The sequence below is a fragment of the Lagenorhynchus albirostris genome, chromosome 20, assembly GCF_949774975.1.
Source record: "Lagenorhynchus albirostris chromosome 20, mLagAlb1.1, whole genome shotgun sequence".
Lineage (NCBI taxonomy): Eukaryota > Metazoa > Chordata > Mammalia > Artiodactyla > Delphinidae > Lagenorhynchus > Lagenorhynchus albirostris.
The window spans coordinates 25,788,622-25,813,121 of NC_083114.1; positions in this window are offsets into that span (position 1 = coordinate 25,788,622).

A 24,500-nucleotide genomic window follows, 5' to 3' on the forward strand; every position below is an offset into this window, starting at 1 on the left:
CAATTTTAGCCATTCCAGTAGGAAATACAACGGTTTCTCATCCTGGCTGTAATTTGTATTTTCGTAAAGATGAATAATGCTGAACATCTTTTCATGTGTGTATTTACTATTTTTATATTCTCTGTGGTGAAGTTTTGCTAAAATCCTTCACCTGGTTTTCCATATGGTTGGTTATTTTCTTATTGTTGAGCCTTATTTGTCTTTATATTTTTTTCATACAAGTATTTTGCTGGATATGTGTAAATATTGTAAATATTTTCTCTGATTTGGTCACTTGTCTTCATTCTTTAGACATGTTTTCTGCAAGGGAAAATATTTGATTTTGATGAAATCCAATTTATCATTTTTTATGGACTATACTTTTGGTTATCTAAGAATTTTTTGCCTCAGCCTAAGTCACAAAGATTTTTCTCCTAAATCTCTTTCTAGGTGTTTTATATTCTTATGTTTTATATTTATAATCAATTTTGAGTTAATTTTTGTATGGGTGTGAGGTTTAATTTGAGGTTTATTTTTTTACATATGTATGACCAGTTGGTCCAACACCTCTTGTTAAAAAAAAAAAAACAAAAACAACTAACCTTTCTTTATTGATTTGTTTTTGCATCTTTGTCAAAAATGAATTGCTCATATTTGTTTGGGTTTATTTCTAGAATATTCTCTTCCATTCATCTACATCTTTATTCCTTTGGCAATACCACAATATTTTGATTATTGTAGCCCTTTATATTAAGTCTTAACATTGGTAATATGATTCCTCCCATGTACTTCTTCTATTCCTAAATTATTGTAGCTGTTGCAGTTCTTTTGCCTTTCCATATAACTTTTAAAATCACCTGGTGAATATCTACAAAATCATCTCCTGAAGTTTTGGTTAGTATTGTGTTAAATGTATGGATCAATCTGAAGAGAACTGACATGTTTACTATGTTGAACATTCAAATCCATAAATATTGTAAGTGTCTCTATTGAGGTCTTTTTGATTTCTAACATCAGGATTTTTTTAGTTTGTAGCATTCAAATTCTGCACATGTTTTGTGAGATATGTACATGTTTAATTTTCTGGAGTTGTAATTGGTTTTATTTTTTCTTTTAAAATTTGCTTTCTATTTGTACATTAGTGTATAGAAATACAATCGACTTTTGTGTGTTGATTTTATATCCTTTGACCTTGCTAAATTGACTTGTTAGTTCTAGGAGGGATTTTAAAAAATATAGTCCCTGGGATTTCCTACATATATAATCATGGTGACTATAAGTAGAGATAATTTTATTTCTTCATTTCTAAACTACATGTCTTTTATTTCTTTTCTTTGCCTCATTGCACTGGCTAAGAACAACAGTACTATGTTGGAGAGGAGTGGTAAACACAAATATCCTTCCCTTCTTCTCAACCTTAAAGGGAAAACATTCAGACACTTTGGATAACCATGCCACTTTTGATGTACTAGGCTGTGTAAGAGAAGCCAGTAACCAACTGTTTCTTTTTTCCTAGGTAAGAGGTCTTTAACTTCATCTACAAACTAGGCTGTTATAGTTGATGTAATTTCTATCCCTTTCAGATGACACCTTGAGACCCGACCCTATCTTTCCAGCACTTTCTGGGGAAGGAAAGGAAAGAATCCTTTCAAGTGATCAAAACCCAAAAGTGGCTGTTGACTCTGGCAAGCCACATCTAACTTGATGAAAAGTCCACATTCAAAAGAGCCTTCTACTCTGAGGTCAGTATTTATTTAAACTTATGATTGAGGAACATATTCTCTTTCCTAAACTAAACTAACTTAAAATTAACAGTTTCATATCTTTTCAAATGCTCTGCATGAAATATTACTCAAATCATTTGAATCATCTTATGGTCTAGAGATAATATAATGTAATGTCTAAGTAAGCCACAAAAAATAATTCTTCAACAAATATTAACACATATACATAGGATAATGAGATGAATGTTTAAATACACATGCTATATTATATACTTGTATTCATATTAAATGTATGATACATATATATGTCATATATAAATGTACATAATTATATAAACTCCTCTGAAAACCTAGGAAAAGTTAATAGTGTTTAATACTAATAGGTCTCTCAATTGATAATCAAAAATAATAAGGACCTATTGTTTTTGTTTTTCGGGTGATTTAAAAATCTTTATTGGAGTACAATTGCTTTATAATGGTGTGTTAATTTCTGCTTTATAACAAAGTGAATAAGCTATACATATACATATATCCCCATATCTCCTCCCTCTTGCGTCTCCCTCTGACCCTCTCAATCCTACCCCTCTAGGTGGTCACAAAGCACTGAGCTGATCACCCTGTGCTATGTAGCTGCTTCCCACTAGCCTATCTTTTTACATTTGGTAGTGTATAGATGTCCATGACACTGTCTCACTTCGTCCCAGCTTACCCTTCCCATTCCCCTTGTCCTCATGTCCATTCTCTATGTCTGTGTCTCTTCCTGTCCTGCTCCTGGTTCTTCAAAACCACTTTTTTTTTTCTTTAGATTCCATATATATGTGTTAGCATACAGTGTTTTTCTCTTTCTTACTTACTTCACTCTGTATGACAGACTCTTGGTCCACTCATCTCACTACAAATAACTCAGTTTCATTTCTTTTTATGGCTGAGTAATATTCCAAGGTATATACGTGCCACATCTTTATCCATTCATCTGTTGATGAACAATTAGGCTGCTTCCATGTCCTGGCTATTGTACATAGACCTGCATTGAACATTGTGGTACATGATACTTTTTGAATTATGGTTTCCTCAGGGTACATGACCAGTAGATGGATTGCTGGGTCATATGATAGTTCTATTTTTAGTTTCTCAAGGAACCTCCATAATGTTCTCCATAGTGGTTGTATCAATTTACACTCTTATCAACAGTGCTAGAGAGTTTGCTTTTCTCCACACCCTCCCAGGATTTATTGTTTGTAGATTTTTTGATGATGACCATTCTGACTGGTGTGAGGTGATACCTCATTGTAGTTTTGATTTGCATTTCTCTAATGATTAGTGACATTGAGCATATTTTTTGTGTCTGTTGGCAATCTGTATTTCTTCTTTGGACAAATGTCCATTTAGGTTTTCTGCCAATTTTTGGATTGGGTTGTTTGTTTCTTGATATGGAGCTGCATGAGCTGCTTGTACATTTTGGAGATTAATTTTTTGTCAATTGCTTTGTGTGCAAGTATTTTCTCCCATTATGAGGGTTATCTTTTCATCTTGTTCATGGTTTCCTTGGCTGTGATAAAACTTTTAAACTTTTTGTTTATTTTTGTTTATTTTTGATTTTATCTCCATTTCCCTAGGAGGTGGGTCAAAAAGGATCTTGCTGTGATTTATATCATAGAGTGTTCTGCTTATGTTTTCCTCTAAGAGTTTTATAGTGTCTGGCCTTACATTTAGGTCTTTAACCCATTTTGAGTTTATTTTTGTGTATGGTGTTAGGAAGTGTTCTAATTTTAATCTTTTACATGTAGCTGTCCAGTTTTCCCAGCACCATTTATTGAAGAGGTTTTCTTTTCTCCATTGTATATTCTTGCTTCCTTTATGAAAAATAAGGTGACCATATGTGTGTGGGTTTATCTCTGGACTTTCTATCCTGTTCCATTGATCTATATTTCTGTTTTTGTGCCAGTACCATACTGTCTTGATTGCTGTAGCTTTGTAGTATAGTCTGAAGTCCAGAAGCCTGATTCCTTCAGCTCCGTTTTACTTTCTCAAGGTTGCTTTGGCTATTCGGGGTCTTTTGTGTTTCCATACAAATCATGAAGTTTTTTGTTCTAGTTCTGTGAAAATGCCATTAATAGTTTGAAAAGGATTGCATTGAATCTGTAGATTGGTTTGGGTAGTACAGTCATTTTCACAACGTTGATTCCTCTAATCCAAGAACATGGTATATCTCTCTATCTGTTGGTATCACCTTTAATTTCTTTCATCAGTGTCTTACAGTTTTCTGCATACAGGGCTTTTGTCTCCCTAGGTAGGTTTATTCCTAGGTATTTTATTCTTTTTGTTGCAATGGTAAATGAGAGTATTTCCTTAATTTCTCTTTCAGATATTTCATCATTAGTGTATAGCAATGCAAGAGATTTCTGTGCCTTAATTTTGTATCCTGCTAGTTTACCAATTGCATTGATTAGCTCTAGTAGTTTTCTGGTAGCATCTTTAGGATTCTCTATGTATAGTATCATGTCATCTGTAAACAGTGACAGATTTACTTCTTCTTTTCCCATTTGGATTCCTTAAATTACTTTTTCTTCTGTGATCGCTATGGCTAAAACATCCAAAGCTATGTTTAAGAGTAGTGGTGAGAGTGGACAACTTTGTCTTGTTCCTGATCTTAGAGGAAATGGTTTCAATTTTTCACCATTGAGAACAATGCTGACTGTGCGTTTGTCATATATGGCCTTTATTATGTTGAGGAAAGTTCCCTCTATGCCTACTTTCTGGAGGGTTTTTATCATAAAAGGATGTTGAATTTTGTTGAAAGCTTTTTCTGCATGTATTGAGAAGATCATATGGTTTTTCTCCTTCAGTTTGTTAATATGGTTTATCAAATTGCTTGATTTGTGTATATTGAAGAATCCTTGCATTCCTGGGATAAACCCCAATTGATCATCGTGTGTGATCCTTTTCATGTGCTTGTTGGAAGCTGTTTGCTAGAATTTTGTTGAGGATTTTCACATCTATATTCAACAGTGATATTGGTCTGGAATTTTCATTTTTGTAGTATCTTTGTCTGGTTTTGGTATCAGGGTCATGGTGGCCTCATAGAATGAGTTTGGGAATGTTCCTCCCTCTGCTATATTTTGGAAGAGTTTGAGAAGGATAGGTGTTAGCTCTTCTCTAAATGTTTGATAGAATTCACCTGTGAAGCCATCTGGTCCTGGGTTTCTGTTTGTTGGAAGATTTTTAATCACAGTTTCAATTTCAGTGCTTGTGATTGGTCTGCTCATATTTTCTATTTCTTCCTTGTTCAGTCTCAGAAGGTTGTGCATTTGTAAGAATTTTTCCATTTTATCCAGGTTGTCCATTTTATTGGCATAGAGTTGCTTATAGTAATCTACCATTATCCTTTGTATTTCTGCAGCATCAGTTGTTACTTCTCTTTTTCCATGTCTAAATCTGTTGATTTGGATCTTCTCCCTTTTTTTCTTGATGAGTCTGGCTAATGGTTTATCAATTTTGTTTATCTTCTCAAAGAATCAGCTTTTAGGTTTATTGATCTTTGCTATTGTTTCTTTCATTTCTTTTTCATTTATTTCTCATCTGATCGTTATGATTCCTTTCCTTCTGCTGACTTTGGGTTTTTTTTTGTTCTTCTGCCTCTAATTGCTTTAGGTGTAAGGTTAGGTTGTTTTTTTTTGTGGCATTTCTTGTTTCTTGAGGTACGACTGTATTGCTGTAAACTTCCCTTTTTGAATTGTTTTTCTACACCCCATAGGTTTTGGGTCTTTTGTTTTCATTGTTATTTTTTTCTAGGTATTTTATGATTTCCTCTTTAATTTCTTCACTGATCTCTTGGTAATTTAGTAGTGTATTGTGTGACCTCCATGTGTTTGTATTTTTTACAGATTTTCTCCTGTAATTGAGATCTAGTCTCATAGTGCTGTGGTCAGAAAAGATACTTGATACGATTTCAATTTTCTTAAATTTACAGAGTGTTGATTTTTGACCCAAGATATGATCTATCCTGGAGATTGTTCCATGAGCAATTGAGAAGAAAGTGTATTCTGTTGTTTTTGTATGGAATATCCTATAAATATCAGTTCAGTCCATCTTGTTTAATGTATCATTTAAAGCTTGTGTTTCCTTATTTATTTTCATTTTGGATGATCTGTCCATTGTTGAACGTGGGTTTTAAAGTCCCCTACTCTGATTGTGCTACTGTTGATTTCCCCTTTTGTGGCTGTTAACTTTTAGTTATGTATTGAGGTGCTCTTATGTTTGGTGCATAAAGATTTACAACAGTTATATCTTCTTCTTGGATTGATCCCTTAATCATTATGTAGTGTCCTTCTTTGTCTCTTGTAATAGTCTTTATTTTAAAGTGTATTTTGTCTGATATGAGAATTACTACTCCAGCTTTGTTTTGATTTCCATTTGCATGAAATATATATTTTTCCACCCCCTCACTTTCAGTCTGTATGTGTCCCTAGGTCTGAAGTGAGTCTCTTGTAGACAGCATATGTATAGGTATTGTTTTTGTATCCATTCAGCCAGTCTATGTCTTTTGGTTGGAGAATTTAATCCATTTACATTTAAGGTAATTAGCAATATGTATGTTCTATTACCATTTTCTTAATTGTTTTGGTTTTGTTATTGTAGGTCTTTTCCTTCCTTGTGTTTCCTGCCTAGAGAAGTTCTTTTAGCATTTGTTGTAAAGCTGGTTTATTGGTGCTGAATTCTCTTAGCTTTTACTTGCCTGTAAAGGTTTTAATTTCTCCATCAAATCTGAATGAGATCCTTGCTGGGTAGAGTAATCTTGGTTGTAGTTTTTTGCCTTTCATCACTTTAAATATGTCCTGCCACTCCCTTCTGGCTTGCAGAGCTTCTGCTGAAAGATCAGCTTTTAATGTTATGGGGATTCCCTTGTATGTTATTTGTTGTTTTTCCCTTGCTGCTTTTTAATTTTTTCTTTTTATTTAATTTTTGATAGTTCGATTAATATGTGTCTTGGTGTGTTGCTCCTTGCATTTATCCTGTATGGGACTCTGTGTACTTCCTGGAGTTTATTGACTATTTTTCTTTCCCATATTAGTCAAGTTTTCAACTATAATCTCTTCATATATTTTCTCAGTCCCTTTCTTTTCCTCTTCTTCTTCTGGGACACTTATCATTCGAATATTGGTGCATTTAATGTTGTCCCAGAAGTCTCTGAGACTGTCCTCAATTCTTTCCATTCTTTTTTCTTTATTATGCTCTTTGGCAGTTATTTTCACTATTTTATCTTCCAGGTCACTTATCCGTTCTTCTGCCTCAGTTATTCTGCTATTGATTCCTTCCAGAGAATTTTTAATTTCATTTGTTGTGTTGTTCATCATTGTTTGTTTGCTCTTTAGTTTTTCTGGTCCTTGTTAAACACATCTTGTATTTTCTTCATTCTATTTCCACAATTTTGCATCATCTTTACTATCATTGCTCTGAATTCTTTTTCAGGTTGACTACCTATTTCCTCTTAGTTTGTTAGGTCTGGTGGGTTTTTACCTTGCTCCTTCATCTCCTGTGTGTTTCTTCTCATTTTGCTTAACTTACTGTGTTTGGGGTCTCCTTTACACAGGCTGCAGGTTCATTGTTCCCGTTATTTTTGGTGGCTGCCCCCAATGGGTATGGTTGGTTCCGTGGGTTGTGTAGGCTTCCTGGTAGAGTGGACTAGTGCCTGTGTTCTGGCGGATGAAGCTGGATCTTTTGTTTCTGGTGGGCAGGACCACGTCTGGTGGTGTGTTTTGGGGTGCCTGTGACCTTATTATGATTTTAGGCAGCATCTCTGCTAATAGATGGGGTTGTCTACCTGTCTTACTTGTTGTTTGACATAGGGTGTCTAGCACTGTAGCTTGCTGGTCATTGAGTGGAGTTGGTTCTTAGCATTTAGATGGAAATCTCTGAGAGAGCTTTTGCCATTTGATATTACGTAGAGCTTAGAGGTCTCTGGTGGACCAATGTCCTGAACTTGGCTTTCCCACCTCAGAAGCACAGGCCTGACACCTGGCCAGAGCACCAAGGCCCTGTCAGCCACAAGGCTCAGAAGAAAAGTGAGAAAAAAAAGAAAGAAAGAAAGAAAGAAAGAAAGAAAGAAAGAAAGAAAGAAAGAAAGAAAGAAAGAAAGAAAGAAAGAAAATAAAGTTTTTAAAATAAAAAATAATTATTAAAAATTAAAAGGTAATAAAAAAAAAGAAAGAAGGAAGAGAGGCACCAAACCAAAAAACAAATCTACCAATGATAACAAGCACTAAAATCTATACTACAAAAAAAAAAAAAAAAAGGACAGACAGATCCGTAGGACAAATGGTAAAAGCAAAGCTATACAGACAAAATCACACAAAGAAGCATACACATACACAGTTTCAAACAGAGAAAAAGGAAATATATGTGTATATACATATATATATATATATATAAAAGGAAGAGAGCAACCCAATCAATAGACAAATCTATCAATGATAATAAACTCTAAATACTAAACTAAGTTAAACATGAAACCAGAAACAAATTAGATGCAGAAAACAAACCCCAAATCTACAGTTATTCATAAAGTCCATCGTGTCAATTTTGGAATGATTTGTTGTCTATTCAGGTATTCCAGAGATGCAGGGTACATCAAGTTGATTGTGGAGATTTAATCTGCTGCTACTGAGGCTGCTGGGAGAAATTCTTTTTCTCTCTTTGTTTGCTCAGCTCCTGGGGTTCAGCTTTGGATTTGGCCTGACTCTGCATGTAGGTTGCCTGAGGGTGTCTGTTCCCCACCCCGATAGCACAGGGTTAAAGGAGCAGCTGAGTAGGGGACTTTGGCTTACTCAGGCTGGGGGGAGTGAGGGGTACAGAATGCTGGGGAAGCCTGCGGCAGCAGAGGCTGGCATGATGTTGCAACAGCCTGAGGCATGCAGTGTGTTCTCCCAGGTAAGCTGTCACTGGATCATGGGACCCTGGCAGCAGCAGTTTGCACAGTTTCCCAGGAGGAGAGGTATAGTTAGTGACCTGTGCTTGCACAGAGGCTTCTTGGTGACTGCAGCAGCAGCCTTAACATTTCATGTCTGCCTCTGGTGTCTGCACTGATAGCTGTGGCTCGCACCCTTCTCTGGAGCTCATTTAGGCAGTGCTCTGAATCCCCTCTCCTTGTGCACCCTGAAGCAATGGTCTCTTGCCTCTTAGGCAGTTCCAGACTTTTTCCTGGACTCCCTCCTGTCTAGCTATGGCACACTAGTCCCCTTCAGGTTGTGTTCATGCAGCCAACCCCAGTCCTCTCCCTGGGGTCTGACCTCTGAAGACCGAGCTTCAGCTTCCAACTCCCACCCACACCAGTGGGTGAGCAGACAAGCCTCTCAGGCTGGAGAGTGCTGGTCGGCACCTATCCTCTGTGAGGGAATCTCTCTGCTTTGCCCTCTGCACCCCTATTGCTGCATTCTCCACCATGGCTCAGAAGGCTCCCCATCACCACCCCCCATCTTCACCAGTGAAGGGGCTTCCTAGTGTGTGGAAAGTTTTCCTCCTTCACAGCTCCCTCCAAGAGGTGCAGCTCCCATCCCTATTCTTTTTTTTTTTTTTTTTTTTGTGGTACGCGGGCCTCTCACTGTTGTGGCCTCTCCCGTTGCGGAGCACAGGCTCCAGACGCACAGGCTCAGCGGCCATGGCTCACGGGCCCAGCCGCTCCACAGCATGTGGGATCCTCCCGGACTGGGGCACGAACCCGTGTACCCTGCATCGGCAGACAGGCTCTTAACCACTGCGCCACCAGGGAAGCCCCCCATCCTTATTCTTTTTTCTAATTTTTTCCTTTTTTCTTTTGCCCTACCCACGTCTGTGGGGAGTTTCTTGCCTTTTGAGAAGTCTGAGGTCTTCTGCCAGCATTCAGTAGGTGTTCTGTAGGAGATGTTCCACATGTAGATGTATTTCTGATGTAATTGTGGGGAGGAAGGTGATCTCCACGTCTTACTCCTCCACCATCTTGAAGGTCTTCCAATAAGGACCTTTTGAATGAACAAATAAAGCATGTAATCATACTGACTCTCCCCCACATCTCAGGACTGTGTTAAAGACTTAGTAGAAAATAGGTTCTTTAAATCCTTAAAGAAAGTTTTGTGTAAAAAGTTTTTTTGCATTTGCATATCCCATATGTATGTTAATAACAAAGTTTTTCTGGAGATGATTTTCTGCTTGGGGCACTATATATTAAAGGTGATATCAAGTTATGTTCATCTTGTGAAAAAATAAAACAGCCCTGGTGTATCAAGCTTAAAAATAAAGTCACAGAAGAAAAAAATGATGTATTATTTTAATAACACTTTACATTCTTATTGCACGTTTTATCATAAAGATCAATAAAATGTTCCAACTAATAATAAATGCAGGAATTATTCAACCTCTTGTCTTAGCAAATTGTCTCAGGAATGGAAGACAATAACTATATTTTCACCCACACAGCCATGCAGTTCAGTTATTTACCATAGAAAGTCAAAATCTCAAGAATTGTGAACTTTTCAGGAGTCATGTCAAACAGAGCTTGAGTCAGGGAGAGACTGACCCCAGAAAGTAACCAAAATTCACATACTAGGTTTTTGCATCTGGTTTTTCACAAATAAAAATAAAATCTGCAACAGTTGCTCATTGTTGTTTTCTTAAATTTTTAAAATTGGAATTTTTATCACATATGTTTCAAAATTATTAACAAAATAGTAAAATGGAGGGAACTGAGATCTTTTTTTCCATAGCTAGCCTAACTACTTTTTGAGGAGGGGGGACGATAAGATTTTTCCACGAGATCTTCTAGTGCATAGAGAATGTGAGTCTTATACCGTCTATCCATTGCAAAGCTTCCTGTCTTCAGTGAAATAACAACCTCCTTCAGGCATGCTGTTGCTAGGTTACTATTAAATAGAATTCCTGTAGTGTAATATATTCATAAAGGAAGAGTCAGGAGATAAGTAAGAAAATAATGATAATAACTTTGTCATCAAGTTTATGCAACTTGATGCATTAATATATATCCAGAGGCATTATTCTAGTTGGAGGGAAGAAAGATTTATTTTCCATTTTGAATATTCTTAGTGATTCATTCAATGTTTCTCATATATCCCAAACAACTTGAAAGCATTTCAGTTAAAGAGAATACTTAATCCACAAGTCTAGTTTCCTGGATTTCTCAATCAATATTGCAACTGATTGGCATGAATGCTGACATGGAAAAATTATGCTGACAGGGAAAAATTAAAAATGTTATATTTGGAGGAGACCTAAAGTTGTACATATTCTAGCCTACAACCTTAAAAATAAGTGCAAAGAATCTCAGTTTAATGGATTATGTGGTTTATTATTGAAGTGTTCCATCAAATAATGCTTCTTCTACAAAGGGCTCAGTGTAGTTAATACATTTACTTGCCCTTGTTATACAAACTAATGATCTTTTATGTATTTTATCACTGGACACAATTTTAAACATGAGATAGCCAAGTCAGGAACTTGTAGATAGGGCCTGGCATGAATATATTTTAAAAAGCTCCATTGGTCAATTTGATGAGCAATTTGATTTTTAGAGACCTGCAAGTCTGTAGACCATCAAATAGCAGTTCCTTCCCTCAGAAGGTTTTAAGATGAAAGGGCAGAGGAACATATACATTTAGAATTCTGCACTGGTTGTGTTAATGTTAGTAGAATACCAGAATAACAATATATAATTTACACTCAAGAGGACAAATTTTAACTGAATTTGTTTCTTTCACCAGGTCGCTCCAATCTTTCTCATTCACACTCCAGAAATTATATTGCTTTAGAGAAAATGAAAGGATAGAATGAGCAACTAACTCCATCTGTAAATTCTTAAAAATACAGCTAGAACCATAAATTGCACCTCTAAAGTGTGAGTTTTGGATTTGGACATTTTTGCAAATGAAACGAAAAAATAAAACCTGCCAGAAAATAGAATTCTTTTCCATTTACCACTTTATGCAAGTGACTGTAAAATGTGCAAAATCACCATTGACATCCAGGCAATCCCTGAAAAATAGGTTTGAGTAGGATGGAGGATTAAATATGAGCTGAACTGTGTGAATTATGCATGACCAAAAAAATAATTCAAAAGGGTATAGAATGTACTGAGTTTTTGAAATTCTACTTTCCTATACTGATGGTTCAGAGAGCAGGGACAAATGTTATCAAAAATGTTTCTCTGCTTCACAAAGAAAGGTTTTATTCTTCGGTACCTCATCATAAGTATTAACTAGCAATACATATTGATATCCTTCATTTTAGGAAAATTCAGAAAAGTGAGCCTCTAGTAGGATTCTCAACATTTGAAAGAGAAATCCTTTTGAATTTCTATTTTTTCCATCCTTCAAATTTTTTACCTGTGGGCTGGAAACCCTGCAAGATAAAGACCAAGTTTTTCCTCTAATTCTTAAATGGGAACAGCCAGCTTGTTACCTCTCTCTGCCTTTCCTCTCCACTGTCAGCCTCAGGCCAACGAGTCATCTGTTTCTGAAGAGAGTCAAATTGTCTTGAGGCCTGTCAGGGTGGCTCTGATTCCTCCAACTCTCAGGCAAAGGCTACAAAGTCTATAACTGAGCCCCAGCCTTGCCACCTTGCTCTTACATGTTTTTGAGTGTTTCCCAAAATCTGAGAGGGAATTTTAGCATAAATCAATTAATGAGGAGCTTGTGAAAAATGAGTATTCTCGATTGGCAACAGTTCCTAACAAGGAGCCATCTATGTTTCACAGTTTATCATCAGCATTGAATTTTCATAATGCATAGAAAAATCTGTAAGGATAATGTACCTCACTGATAACAGTGGTTATCTCTGGGAAAGAGAGTGCGATCGAGGTTGGTGGTCAAAGTAACATCCACTTGTTCTATAATATTTTAACTTTATATAATTAATTTATAATTTTAAATGTATAATATTAAATTTTATATCAATAGTTAATAAGAATTTAGTATAAATCAACATTTAATAGAATGACAAGTTCTGTGAAATATTCTATAAAATAAGGACTTCAATATTGGAGACCTTATTGCAAAGGAGATCCCTTTTCTTTGAGAATGGGAATATATTCAAATTGATTATGATTGATTCCAGTCAGAATACGAGTATTTTGTTGCCTACTGACGCAGATGACCAGATATTGATTGCAGACTTTATAACATTGCTAATCAGCTGAAGGTGAGAGGGAGGGAGGATAAAAATATGGTGTGTGGTCCTCAGCTCTCCACTTCTATGCCCAAGGTAGTCAGCACTGAGACGGCACATACCTGCAAAATCCTCTATAAGTGTTGGTCCATACAACCCTCTCACATCTTCTCTGAAAGCCAAGCTTTCTTTACGAAACAGACACTAAACCTCTGTGTACTGAGTCTTCTTACCATGAGGTTGTATCTGAAGAGCTCAGGGAGGTTTTCAACTCACACATACTCAAGTTCCAACACTGGAAAGTTTGCCTTTGTACAAGTATGATCCGACCTTAACATGCACATGTGGAAAACAAAACTTCCAGCTGATTCTGATTAATTGGTTATGAACTACAGCATAATATAATGGCCATTATAAATTCATAAATATTGATCGTCATATAGGTCTATTACATGTAACTTCAGATGTCTTGATTCTCATCCAAGAACTTATTAGCCTGTGACCTTAGGCAGTCATATAGTTGCCCCAAGGTTTAGGGTTTTCACTGACAAATGGCGTTAATAATATGTTGCCTCTATTTCCATACTCAATTCAGCTCAAAAAGATGGCTTGCTTGGCTGTATATTCTCTGTGGGACCCTGGATGGATCACTTCACCTCTGGGTCCTCAATATCTTCATCTTAAAAATTGGGATTATGTTACTGGATACACAAACAGTTACTATAAATACAACACAGTTAAGTAGAAAGATAAGAGTCCATGTTGGGTATTATGGAGTACAGGGCATGGTTAGCTAAATTTGGATGCTTTCTCAATCTCTACTCTGAATCAGAACCCTCAACTGCAAAGTAGGTTCAGGGGATGGGGGATGGGGGGAAGTGTAGTTAACATGCAACAAGGTCCTGAGCAGTCTTCCTCGCTTCACCCACAGCATCTTATGTTTTCATATTGGATCTTTTTGTGAGATTCTTTTATAGCCAAATATATTTTAAAGCACTGAACTCTGAGGTCGTATCTAGCTCAAAATTCTCTAAATCTAATTCACAGCATTGTTGGGCTCAAATTAAGTAATTGTTGTTAGTGTGTTTTGGAAAATGAAAAGCTATCAAGCTTAGTGGCCTTGGAAGTATTAGAGTACAGGCTTAAATTTTCTCAACTTGCAGAGTAGATTAACCTTCATTGTTCTTGGCCTGATTTCTCTTGCCCTTGCACCCTTATACTGCTCATAAAAGAACCAACAGTTTCCTGATCACACCCTTTCACAGACTCTGCTCCCAACCAAACGCTGACCTCAGGCAATTTCAGCAGAGGTAGAACGCATATTCATAGTAACTCTGCTTCCTCCCCTTTTCCATCTGGCAGATCTTAGAAAATAACCCCATGCCTCCACTGGGAATACGGGTGCTCAGGGAAGATTGCTGGGTCCCCATATTAATCATCCCAACCTCTGCACAAACTCGAGTCTGTGGCAGTGAGTCCTTCCTTGAACAATATAGCTGAGTAAGCAGTTTTGCTTTGGCAGTGGGGTCTCTTCAGGGTCCTGCTCAGCTCACCCTTCTCACAAGCTCTATTCTCAAATCCATTAATGCCTCACCCCTGAAGGTTCTCAATATGAAAAGGCCCAATTTTGAGTGTAGCCATTCTGTACTGATAACAGTGAAGAAATAATTTCACACATTTGAGTTAGGAATGACTTGTGAAGACTCAGTACAAGTATATAATTTATAATGTGCCTACTATGCATCAGGCTCACAGGTTATACAGGTGAATAGATAGACTGATTGGTCTTGGTGAGCAGAGAAACTCGAGGAAGAGCCATACACATAAACAGTTACTATAAATACAACACAGTTAAGTAGAAAGATAAGAGTCCATGTTGGGTATTATGGAGTACAGGGCATGGTTAGCTAAATTTGGATGCTTTCAGTAAGTTTCACAGAAATACACATTAAAAATGTATATTTATGGAAATTAAGTAAGAATTAGCCAAATAAAGTAGGAATGGATTTTTTTCAATTGAGAGAATTGCATAAAGTAGGCAAAACTGCAATCAGATTGTTGTCACTAAACCATAATATGTGAAGTCCATGCAGAATGACTGGGAACTTAGTTGAAGAATGAGAGTGTGTCTTGGAAGGAGTTTATGCTAATATTGAAGCATTTGGACTTTATTCTGCAAGTTACAAGAGAACCCTTGAAGCGTTTTAAACTGAGAGGTAATCTACCTCCACAAATTCTGCTTATTTTTACATATGTCTTGAAATGGTTGTTGGGGTAGACTTCTGCTTCTAATTTGCTATTTACATTTGCACATCAAGAGATTTTTATGGAAAAGTACATGTAAATTATATGATACCAGTGCTATCAATGTAACTACTTTGAAAACATTTTGCAAATACTGTTGTGGAATATTTTAAAGCATATACGTTTACATCAAAATCCAGATCCTTAAATGTTAACCTCTTTCTGAGTGTTTGCAATGATTCCATCACTGGCAAACACATAGGTCATTTACTAAGGCTTATGTTTTACTGACTCTGGCTTAACAAGGCACTAGAGGCTTTAGTTTACATTTCTCCCTAAAAGGCTGTTAGAATTATGCAGATCTATTCTCGTCACTGTTATTGCTCTACCCAATTACTTTTATGCATATTCATTTGAGTGTTTGATTCATTTTCTTCAACATATTCTCTGACTTCAAAGTGTTCTGAGGTCCCCTCAAACACTTTTGATATTTCTCTCCCAACTAGGTTCTAAAAGGTGCCAGTTGTCTACCTTTTATGAAGTGGTTTGGGAGATTTTGATGCTCTGCCTTTGTAGGTTGAAGTGATGGCATCTCACATCCTCTCAGGTGTGTTAGCAGGAAAAGGATGATAGAAGTCTATCATAGTTCTTCCTCCCCAGTCCATTTTCCTGTCCTTTTATATCCCTGCCAACCCCTTCCCCATATAATTTTGGATAATGGAAAAGAAGACTGATCTAAATTATTTCCTCCATTCCGTTTCCACACATGTTCTGCTATTTGATCCCACTTCATGTAAGGCTATCAGAGAAGGAAGATATCTTGACTGACCTCCAACACTGAAAGAATGGACACATCAAACATTTCACGTTTCTAAGCTACATCTTTATAACAAGATCTGAATAATAATAATAATAATAGCAGCTACCAGAGATTGAGCAAGTACTATTATGATTTACATAAACTCTCTTGTTTAATTTTTTCAACAGCCTTATAAGGATGTCATTACGGTTATCTAGAATTTGCAGAAGGGTAAACTGTATTTATTCAGATGGAATAATATTTCCCAGATCAGACAGCTAGTAAGTGGAAGAGCTACTATCCCCAATCTCTCTGATGTTAAAACCTGTATTGTTAGCCCCATCCCATGTCTGCTCTGCAATCCATACCTTCAGACATTCATTGATTCATTCAGCAGATAACAGCCCACCACTGGGGAGCGTTAGAAACTGCAGAGGATACAAAGAGAGCAAAGTCTGCATTTTGCTCTCATGAATCACACCATTCAGCAAATAAGTATATTACAGGACAGAAAAAGAAAACAGTAAAACAGCACATTGTAGAACATGTGTTGCCAAAGTTCCAAGGAACAGGAGATTTCCCAGCTGGATGACTAGAATGTCTTTTAAATATGCTGCCTCATTAATACTCAGAGAAATGCAGTTCTATGCAGAATTGATTCTACATAGATGTAGAATCAATTTTCCATAATCTAGAAAAATTGAGGGGACACATGCCTTAGGATGCAACAATTCCTCTTCTAGGATATCCCTGAGAGATACTCTTGAAAAACTTTATTGGGTGAGGCATACAAGTATGTTGATAGAAGTATTGTTTGTAATAAGCCAAAATTGGACAACACAATTATACATCAATAATAGACTTGATAAATACAAAAAGTGTGATACATCCATGCAATGGGATGCTATATAGAATTAAAATAAATACACCATGACTAATGCCTTATCATCGGTGCATTTCACAAAAAAACATTAAATGAAAAAAGCAGATCACAAAATAACCCAGAGTGATTCAGTTACATAAAATTTTAAAAGAGGCAAAATCAAGCTATTTTTAAGGTTGTATACATACAAGATAAACCTTGTTCTCACAAAGACCAGGCCATTGATGATCTCTATTAAGAAGGCAGAATGAGGAACACAGAGAGTTTATATGCAATGGGCATATCCTAGCTCTTAAGATAGGTATTAGATACTTGAATGATTTCTAATTAGTCTTTATGCTTTACAGTTATCTTTTAAATTGTCTGCATGTTTCAGATATTCTATGTGAAAGAGAACTTTTAAATACACACAGTTTTTTAAAAGACTGAGCTAAGAAAAAGTTTATAATGGGATTATTATTTATCTAAGCATCAGAAAACAAGGCTTTGGCATTAGAGAGAAGGGTAGAAAAGGTAACATAGGCAAAAGTACTGTATAACTACCACCACTATAATTTAGGCTATAGTTATCATAAAATATGGAATGAGTACTCAGAATTTTTGTGGAAATGAAGCCTCTAAATGATTAATATTTGTGTGTTTGGGAGCTCAGTGGAGAGGTAACACATGTGTGACACATGAGCTGCTGTGAACAACAGTTCCTGGAGATGATTGTGAGTGGGCTGAAGAAAGAGACCAAAATCAACAAAATGAAACGTTTTTGCAATAGTATCTGCCTGTTGTAGGAAGTTCTAAAGATGTGCCTGTGATGAAGTAATAGCTACTTAACAAAGACAGCTGTGGAAGATATGGAAGTGAGTCCATTTGAAGATCATAAGCCCTAAACTGTAGTAACAATCTAAAAGCATACGTTATGTCAATATTTATTACATAAAAGCGAGGTAGTTACGTAGCACCATGAAAATAAAAGAGGTAAATATTACGATAAAGAGAGTGCAGGGCTTCTGAGAAAAAAATCTACAATAAGGCTAACAGAGGAAAACAGAGTGTTCAGACATTTAAAGCTTACATATAGAAAGGCTGAAAAATATATGTTGTCCAGGCTTTTTGGTGGCACAGTGGTTGAGAGTCCGCCTGCCAATGCAGGGGACACGGGTTCGTGCCCCGGTCCGGGAGGATCCCACATGCCGCGGAGCGGCTAGGCCTGTGACCCATGGCCTCTGAGCCTGTGCGTCCGGAGCCTGTGCTCCACATGGGAGAGGCCACAACAGGGAGAGGCCCGCATACCGCAAAAAATATATATATATATAAAATAAAATATATATATACATATGTGTGTGTGTGTGTGTGTGTGTGTTGTCCTAGCAGGAACCAAAATTCCTAACTTTCCATGACTGCAAAAGACTCAGGGCTCACAAATCCTAAATGCTTTCAAGGGTCAGAGAAAAAGCAGTGGTAGAAAATGTAATTAACTGAAGAGAGCCCATATCACAGACAGGTACTCAGAATCAAATTTTAAAAATGAGTAATACAGATATGCTTTCTGAATTCAGCCTTCAGAAAGTGATCCAAGACTGAGACTCTTGACAGATGGTTGCCCTGGATGAGCCTGCAGTCATACAATCAAGAAATGGCATAACATGATGTGTCTTGGTCTTCGTCCTTGTCACTCAGCACTCTTTCAATTATCGTTGCATGTTACCCCTTTCTCAGTGTCATGTCATGAACTGAGAATGATAGGGGTTGGAGCAGATAGAGAGATTTCTATTTTCTATCCTCGAGTATACTGGAATTTAGACTTTCAGTTTTTAAGTATTATCAATTCATTTCAAAGGAACACAAACCTATATACAGGTGTGGATTTTAAATTCTCATGAAATAAATGAGGTCATTGTATTCAGCATATTCTTGACCTTTTAATGAAGCATATTAACAAAAATTATGTTTCAAAGCCGTTATACTAAGCTATTATGCTCTGTGATTCTGGAACATCATTGGATCTGAAGGAAAAACTAATAAAATTATGTTATGATAATAGTATCAGTAATGACATAATTATAGTGACATTAATGACAATATGAGGGAGTTCATTCTAAAATTATCACTACATGGTCGAACAAGTTGAGTGTAAATAAGAAGCCATCATTTGTAACTCATGAGCAATTCTCTGCTTACTTTTTTGTATTATAGTATGCAGTAAAAATGACAACATTGAGACCTATATTTTACTTGACAAGAGGAAAGCTGAACTTTCTCTATTATCCATCACTGAAACTATCCATTCCAGGCCATTTGAATTTCCCATTCTCTCAACATTTTGATAATACAGTGAGACTATTAAAGTATTCTAATCTTGGACCCACTTATTATTATTAAACTGATCACCTGCAGGTGGCAGATTTAGTGACTCGAAAAGTGAAGCATCTGAACTTCTACTCACTCAATCAAGTCAGACGACTGGTTTTATTTCTAAGAATAGTCTCCACTAAAATCTAAGGTAGACAAGCTTTTTTTGCTTCCCCACTTGCCAGCTTTAGGGCTTTTGATGTGTCACTTAAATTCTTTGAGACTTACTTGAATGGTTTATAAAATGGGAAGTTCCTAATGGAAAAAGAATAGCACAGTGAAAGACCAAGGAAATCAATAAGGGAAGATTGGCTGGCCACATGGGCAAATGAATCCACCTTTCCCAAGGTCATGCTCACTGTTGATAAGGCTTAGATTCAGTCTTTCGAAAATTCTGAAGTTGATCAAGTACTGTAAAATGATTTACACTAGCAAAACTTGCAAGACGTGGAACATTGAAGACAATTCGTGACAATTTTATATGATGGAAGAGAAACAGTCCCTAAGTACACTATAACCCCCACAGAGTCTCTGTGAACAGTATGAATAGCACTGTTCATGCTATTTAATAGTGAGTTACACTATATGGTGATCAAAACTTACCATGGGCTTATTCACCTTTTTGCTGCCAAATAGCATCCAGAAGCCTAATATGATGTTACACTCTCTAATATGCATGCTCAAGCAGATAAGCCATCTCTCCTTTTTTTTTTTTTTTTTGTGGTATGCAGGCCTGTCACCATTCTGGCTTCTTCCATTGCGGAGCACAGGCTCCGGATGCGCAGGCTCAGCGGCCATGGCTCACAGGCCTAGCCGCTCCGTGGCATGTGGGATCCTCCCAGACCAGGGCACGATCCCGTGTACCCTGCATCGGCAGGTGGACTCTCAACCACTGTGCCACCAGGGAAGCCCCAAGCCATCTCTCCTTTGATGGACATCTTCTGGTTACACAAAGACTGAACCAAAGTTTTGTAATGACGACTTTTCTATACTTGGTCAACCTCAGCTCTTAGAGTGTCCCAGTAATATTTTTTTTAAAAAGAATATACTGCCTCCTTTTCAAATATATGAACAATTCAAAAAATAAAAGTAGAGAGAATGGTTGTAATGAATCCTTATATATCTATCACCCAGCATAAACAATATCAACATATATCTGATCTGTTTATCTATAATCCCCTCTACCCTGTTGTCACTTTTAATAGCCACAACAAACCTTTGGGTTAGAGTCCATCATTATCTCAGTTTTACAAAGCAATTTATGCTTCCAAGGACTAAATAATTTGGCAGAGGTCACATCTAGAGAGAGCCAGACCGAGAATCAAAGACAGTTCTGTCTATTCCAGAGTTTTTATCTCTGGTCTGCTTTTTTATGCTCCATGAAAGTTGATGGATTCTAGAACCATGTGAATTGCCATATCAGTCACAGCACTGCCATAAGATAGATGGCACACTTAAACTGGGTAATTTGAGGAAAGGTTGATAAAGTGACTATTTACAAAGGATTAATGACGTTCGAGGAGTTATTAAAATCAGGAGGAAGTGTCACTAGCCCTAGGCCCATACAGGAAAGGGAATGAGTGTTTATAGGAACCCAGATTCCAAAATGGCTATGTCTACAGAGTTGCTTGATAAGAGCCCCTTCATTTAAGGGACACTGTCAACTTGAATGAGTCCAGGGAGAGTGGCCAGGGCTATCTTGCACTCCCTTCCTTTATTTCCTTACTTCTCAAATGGACATCCAATCAAATGCCAGAGGCCAGGGTAGCCCATATGGTCCACAGAGATCAACCTCCCAGGACACAGAACAGGGTGAAAATGGTGGATTTGAAGGGACCAAAAGATGATGTCTGTCTATAGGTGGGGAAGTTATGGTGTGTTAGTTTGATGTAATGACTCTATTCTTATTAGAAATTTAGGAACCTTGGTGAAGAATAAAGATAATATATATCTTTCATTAAAAAAGCCTGCATTACTTATTACATTGGTAAAGCAGACAGAATTTTTTCAATAATTTCTAGTAATCATTAAATCAAAACCTGAGTCAGCTAGTTTAAAATACGTTTGCACACCACACTTAAAGCAGCATGTAATTACTAACAGAGTATGCAACACATTGTATATACTTAATAAATGCTTGTTGAATACATGTTGATATGGAGAATAACCAAGTTGCGTTTGAAAGACCGTGCTCAGGCTTCCCTGGTGGTGCAGTGGTTGAGAGTCCGCCTGCCAATGCGGGGACACGGGTTCGTGTCCCGGTCTGGGAGGATCCCACATGCCATGGAGTGGCTGGGTCCGTGAGCCATGGCCCCTGAGCCTGTGCGTCCGGAGCCTGTGCTCCGCAACGGCAGAGGCCACAACAGTGAGAGGTCCGCGTACCGCAAAAAAAAAAAAAAAAGACCATGCTCATGGTATTAGGGAGGAATAGAAGAAAAATATAACAGCCCTGTTCCTTTACGATTTCACTGGTGAGCCAGTGGCAGATGTTTATGACAGTGGCCTCACCCCAGCTGCACTTCAGAAGTTCTGGGGGAACTTTAAAAACATGAAAATGTTTAAACCCATACCAGCCACACCTACTCAGAATCACCAGAGAGAGGGCCTGGCGTATATACTTATTAAAGCCTCAGAGGTGACTGTCAAGCATAAATGGGGTGAAGAAGCTCTGATTTGTCTTGAACCTCTTTATAATGAATACAAGCTATATCTAAAAGTTTGAATGTGGACTGAGGAAAGAGGAAATCCAAGATGACTTTGCTGGAATGTAATCTCTTTGAAAGTAGAGATCTGTGTCTCTTTTCTTCACTTATACATTCCGAATGCCTAGAACATTGCCTGCCATAGTGTAGTGGGTATTGGATAATAATTTGTAGAGTAAAAGAAATTGTTTAATTCCAAAATTAGGTAATGCACACAATAATTTAGCTCAATGACCACCAAATTATGTCATAACAACAATTTAATCTCTTTATTCTTCTACTTAATTGATTACACATCTATTTGCTTTTATTAGCAAATTGTTCACACTTTCCTTTTTGGCATTTCTCAGTCTAGTGATATATCTAAACACTGGGCAAGCAGAGAGAACTAAATAATCATAAACTGCCATTAATTCTCACAGTTTTACTGTCTTTTGGGAAGATAGCCCTTCACAGTCAATGGAATGGATATTGTTTGTCCATTTCTGAGTAATGTGCTTGCTGGTTCAAACTGTGCCCTATCCACAAAGATTCCTCTTATCCATTTCCTATATTGCATATTCCTATGCCTATCAAAACTTTAAATATGACAGGATGGCCAGGTCATAAGAAGCATTAATGTTTCACTCAAAAGAGCTCTTCCTAATGAAAGGTTAAGGTGCTGTGTGGCTCCTAAGGTACCAGTTCAGATGCTCCTTTCCCATCTTCTTATCACTTGCCTAGTAAGTTCTTAACAAATAATTAGATCCCTCTTTCCTCTCATCTCTCCCCTCCTACAAAGAGCTTTATTTCATATTTTTCAGAAGCAAAAATAATTTTATGTATATACTGTTGACCATTACCTAACAATTTAAGTCGAACACATGCTAGAAAGTAGTATTTATTAAATGCTGACTACACATCAGATGTTAGAGATCCTAAGGTAGGGTTTATGAAAATGTGTCCTGTCCATCACTATTTTGAAAGGCTTTAATTTGTTCTCAGTGTCCAAAAGATTCTCTGGTCCACATATTGTATGATTCTATTTATATGAGAGGTCCAGAAGAAGCAAATCTAGAAAGACAGAAAGTAGATTAGTGATTGCCAGGGGAGACGGCAACATTGGCAGGAGGCGTGGGGGCTGGTAGCTCATTGTTGTGGGGTTTCTTTTTGGGATAATGAAAATGTTCTAACATCAGTTGTGGTGATGGGTGCACATCTGTGAATATGCTAAGAACCAGTGAATGTAAGTCAGTTAATTGTTTGGTATGTGAATTATATATCAAAAATGGTGTTTTATAAAAAGAATTCCCTGATAAGTAAGCTTGGAAGCACTCATTACTAAAACACGTTGACATAATAAAAGTTTTGAGGAATCCTACAGTGAAATATATACAGTTAAAGTATGGTTAAATATATTTGCACATGGATAGACTTTTTTTTCATTTTGCCTTACTATACCCATTAAGATCCTTAAGAGTTTTCCCCTAGCATTTTCCTAAACAGTAGTTTGGGAAGTACTACACATATTCGACAAGAACTCATTTAATCTTTACAACAGTTCTTAATGAAAGAAGTATTCCTATTTTAGCAGATGAAATAACTGAAACTTAGGGAGGTTAATAAATTTGTCCAAGATATCACAGATAGTAACAAGTGAAGATTAGCTATGAACCCAAGTTACCACACACATCTATGTGATTGAATGCTAAGCAGACATTAAAAATATGACACAATTCTATATTTGTTGATGTGGAGAGAGATCTACAATAAATCTTTGGGGAAAAGTAGACAATCATAATGTTTATGTAGTATATATTTAGTAAAAAGTATATATTTGAATGTGTAAATGTCTATGTGTATTTGTGTGTGTGTGTGTATGTATGAATATATACTAAACAGGTGGTAATGTTACAGACTGATAAAAAGTGTATTTTCAATTTATGAGTATATTCTAATTTTTCAACAGAATACATATATTAGTTGTAAACAAAACATAAGGATAAACAATCCTCTTCTCCTACTTCCTACCTCCTTTTTATATTTCCTATAAGGATAAAAATCATCTTGAAAATGTTTTATATGACTGGGATATAGCTAGGAATCCCAAATATTCTTTTTTAGGAATATGAGAATTTTAAGTTTCCTACCAAATATCTCAGAATGACCCTGATATTGATATTTTTGTTTTTAACCTTAAAATTCTGCTTCTTCCTCCACAGATAAAATGAAATCTAGAATATTTATTTTATTTTTATAGTTGATAAGTTGTGGCAATCTGAAAAGCACCAAGAAAATCAGAGTTAGAGAGACCTAAGAGAGAAATGAGCCAAGTCCCTTCACATTAGGGCTGAGGGCAACAGAAGTGCAGAGAGCTCAAATAATCTCTCACACGGTGCTGAGGAGAGTGAAAGTTAATCTTTACCCCTCACAATTCCCAGCCCAGCCCTCTCTCTGCTAAATGACATTATGTCCCCCAGAAAACCTGATTTGCCACATAGTTCCACACTAATTAAAGATACTCAAACTTCCTCTTTGCATGGGCAAAACCTGTCAGATGATACCCAGCAGGTGTCTCAAGACCAAAGCTTTCAGAGCTGCAAGAATGAATGCTTTTAGTTGTCCCGCTATCCCAATAAACAAGAGAACAAATGTTTTCTTATATGGTTCTGTGGCAGAACATGCCATGCTAATGT